The sequence below is a fragment of the Myotis davidii genome, unplaced genomic scaffold (genome assembly GCF_000327345.1).
Source record: "Myotis davidii unplaced genomic scaffold, ASM32734v1 scaffold461, whole genome shotgun sequence".
Classification (NCBI taxonomy): Eukaryota; Metazoa; Chordata; class Mammalia; order Chiroptera; family Vespertilionidae; genus Myotis; species Myotis davidii.
This window is the reverse complement of record NW_006295825.1, coordinates 1,983,378-1,987,538: the sequence shown is the minus strand read 5'-3', so window position 1 is coordinate 1,987,538 and position 4,161 is coordinate 1,983,378. Positions and strand designations below refer to the sequence as shown.

Below are 4,161 nucleotides of genomic sequence, written 5' to 3'. Positions count from 1 at the left end.
CAATTATATTAAAAATTTAGAAAATAAAACTATTCTGTACTCCCATCCCCAGAGGTAACCACTGTTAACAGTTTGGTGGATGTAATATCCTTTTTTTCCCTACCAATATTATTATTAAAAACCTAGAACATACAGTTTTATAAGGAACTTTTTTTACTTAACCATAAATCATGGACTTTTCATTAGTACACACTTATCTATTTCACTCTTTTTATCTGCTATATAGTATGTCATTTTATGAATGTACCATAATTTATGAAACCAGTATCTTTAAGATCAATATTCATTATTTTTAATTTTTTGCTATTATAAAATTGAAAAATGTGGTAATAGCCTGCTAGATACATGTTTGAGGACTTTTATATATTTGAGGAATTTTATACATATATATTTGAAGATAGTTATTGTGTTTTTTTAATTTTTGTTAATAGCTTCTTTTTAAAAATATGTTTTTATTGATTTCAGAGAATAGAAGGGAGAGGGAGAAATAGAAACATCGATGAGAAAGAAACATTGGCTGCCTCCTACAGGGATTGAGCTCGCAAACTGGGCATGTGCCCTGACCAGGAATCAAACCTGGGATCTCCTGGTGCATGGGATGATACCCAACCAACTGAGCCACACCAGCTAAGCTAGTTATTGTTTTTTTAATGGGCTACCTGGATTAAAAAGCATCAACATTTCACTCTAAAACGCTGACAGAAAAAAATGACAATATATTGTTTATTAGTGATGCCGAGGAGCATTCCATATATTTACTTGCACATTTTATTTTTTATGAAAACTACCAATTTATGCTCTTTGCCCATTTTTTAATAAAACTGAGTTGTTCACCTTTGCCTATTAATTTGTGAAAGCCTTTTATATTTTTAAGAAATTAGCCCTTTAATTCTTGAGTGTGTTATGAATCTTTTCCCAATTAGTTGACTTTTTACACTATTTTTTTCATGCATACGTTTTTTATATTTATGGAGTAATATTATCAATCTTTTCTCTCATAACTTCAGTGGTTCACGTCATGCTTAAGGAGGCTCTCCCTATAGTTCAAGATTATTAAATCTTATACAATTATTTAATTGTGTTTTTTTCCGTCTTTGGTGGGATTTGTAAAAAAAATTAAATCCCTGATCCATCTAAATGTTATTTTGATTTTAAAAGATAGCTCTCTAATGCTAACCAGTTGTCTCAGTGCTATTTACTAGATAATCCATCTCACCCTTTCCTGCAATGTGAAATGCCACCTTTATTACATAATATATATCTGAAAACCTAGAACTTGATTTAAAGATGTTAATAAAATTAACACATAGCAGAAAATAAGTCCTCTCGATTTTCTGAATTAAAAATGAGTTTATTTTCAGACTGTGTAGCTTGATCTCATTTCACAGGTGAAGAAAGGGAGGCCCAGGAAAATGCGGCTATTTCCCCAAGGTCGGACACAGCTAGTTCCCCAAGGTCGGACACAGCTATTTCCCCAAGGTCGGACACAGCTAGCTAGTAGCAAAGCCGAGGATCAGAATCCATGTTTTTTCATCCTCAGCTCAGTGCTCTTTTTATGAGATCCCTTAAAGAAGACATTTAATTTTTAGAAGAGTTAAGTGGTTGCAAAGATTTGAACATTAAATTTAAAATATTAAATTTGAAGAAAAGTTCATAGTGTTCATATTCTTAGATATGACACGTTTTGGTACAGTATTCTCTTTTATAACGTGCTGACACATTTTGCTTCACTCATATTGCTTCCAATAGTTTTTTCATGTGTGTAACCTTTTCTTTCAAAGAACTCAAAATACTTTAGAAACATGCTTACTGACTAAAAAGAGGTTTATATATACTGAGAGCTATGAATATGTTAGGAATATAATAAAAATATACAGCTTTTTAAAAATTGATTTGAGAGAAACATCAATATGTTGTTCCACTTCCTTATTTATTTATTGGTGGCTTCTTGTACGTGCCCTGACCGATCAAACCCACAACCTTGGTGTATTGGGACCATAATAAAACCAAATGAGCTACCCAGCCAGGGCCCCAAAATAATTTTGATTCTTGAGGAGGTAAAGCTTATCTTCATCTATCGTCAGAGCATTGCAGAAAGGAACGGGATGGTAAAAATATAGTCATTTCGGTGTCCACCATCATTACTGTTAAAATTATATGTTTGCATAGATGTAAATTCACAGTTTATCTCCTTTGATCTTGACAGTTGTGAACGGGGTAATTAACCCCTCTTTAGTGGTAAAAAAGCAGAAGCTCAGAGAAGATAAGGGTTTTGCTCTTCATAGTAAATGGAAGCTCTGGGAATTAAATCTCACCTTCTGGCTCTTTCTAGTATAGCACCAGCTTTTCTTAGTGGCGAGGAAAGGTGAACTGCAGAAATAAGGAGCCTATGTAGTAATATATCTCCGTGTTTAACTTTTTGAGGAACTGTCAAATTGTTTTTCACAGCAGCTGCACCATTTTACATTCCCTCCACCAATGTATGAAGGTTCCAGATTTCTCCACATCTGTGTCAAAACCTTTACTGTCTGTTTTTTTAATTACCGTATTTGCCGGCGTATAAGACGATTTTTTGGCCCTGAAAAATATGCCTCCAAGTGGGGGGTCATCTTATACGCCAGGTACACTTCAGATAGACTGCCCATAGTGCTTGCCCTGTGCCATAGTGGCCTCCCGATGCCCACCCACTTCATTCCACATACCGTTCAGGCATCAGCAGCGCTGCTGGGTGTATGCTCGGCTGTTATGCGATTTTGCTGTTATGCGATTTTACCACACTCGCAAAATCGCAAACCGCCAACCATACACCCAGTAAGAGGAGTTTGAAGGCTTTTAAGGTGAAACTGTCACGCCAGCAAACTTGCTAGGGACTTGCCCGGCACTTGCTCTCTCCCTCTATTTGTTATCTTTCTTCTATCATTGACAGTCCCTCTAGGTTGTGGGCTGCTTGCCTGTGTTCCTGAGAAGCATCTACGGTACCAGTCTATAGAGTGTGTTTTCTTTAGTGAATTACCGGTATGTTTACCGGTAATAAACTTGCACTGTTTTATGTATATGTTTGATTACATACAGCCTTGTGACAGTTTTCCTGCATGTCATAAGCATTTGAATATAAATTAAAATGTTAAAATCAAATCTGATATTGTTTTACCTTTTATTTGGTGTGTGGAAGGTGTGCGGAAGAGGGGTAGTCTTATACGGCGAGTATATAACAAACTCTGTATTTTGAGTGGAAATGTTAGGGGGTCGTCTTATACGCCCAGTCGCCGGCAAATACGGTATATTACGCATTAAATGTTAGGGGGTCGTCTTAATACGCCCAGTCGTCTTATACGCCGGCAAATACGGTATAGTGATCCTAGTAGGTGTGAAGTGGTATTTCAGTGTAGTTTTGATTTGCATTTTCCTAATGACTAAAGAAGTTGATCATGTTTTCATGGGTTTATTGGTAATTTATATGTCTTCTTGTGAGACATGTCAGATCCATTGTGCATTTCCTAATCAGGTTGTCTTTTTGCTGTAGCGTTTTAAGAGTTCTTTATATAATCTGGATACTAGATCTTTATTAGATATGTTTTACAAATATTTTCTTCTGTTCTATAGGTTGCCTTTTCTTTTCTTTCTTTTTTATTAGTTAAGGTATTACAAATGTGTATAGGTTGCCTTTTCATTTTCTGGGAATGTTTTTTGAAGCCCAACTGTTTCTTTTAATCCTCACCGGAGGATATGCTTTTATATTGTTTTTTTTGGGAGAGAAACATTGACCAGTTGCCTCCTGTATGCGCCTAGACCAGGGATAGAATCCACAACGTAGGTATGTGCCCTGACTGAGGATCAAACCTGCAACCTTTTGGTGTACAGGACAACACTCCAACCAACTGAGCCACCTGGCCAGGATGAAGCCCAACAGTTTTTAATTTTCAAGTCCAATTTCTCTATTTTTAGTTTGGTTGCTTATCCTTTAGGCAAGATATCTATGAACCATTGTCTAATTCAAAGTCATTAAAATTTACCCTTGTTTTCTTCCAAGAATTTTATAGTTTTAGCTACCACATTTAGGTCTCTAATCCATTTTGAGTTCATTTTTTATATATAGTGTGAGGTAGGACTCCAAATTCATTTTTTTGATTGTGAATATCCACTTGTCCAAACTCCATGTGG

General features: G+C 35.8%; 1 protein-coding gene across 1 annotated transcript in view; it reads right to left on the bottom strand.

Annotated features, from left to right (window-relative positions):
- The window catches only part of MTFMT (mitochondrial methionyl-tRNA formyltransferase), a gene marked incomplete at its 5' end in the record, with an annotated part of 22,472 nt that overhangs the window by 9,592 nt on the left and 8,719 nt on the right, over window positions 1-4,161 (bottom strand). The window lies entirely within an intron of this gene.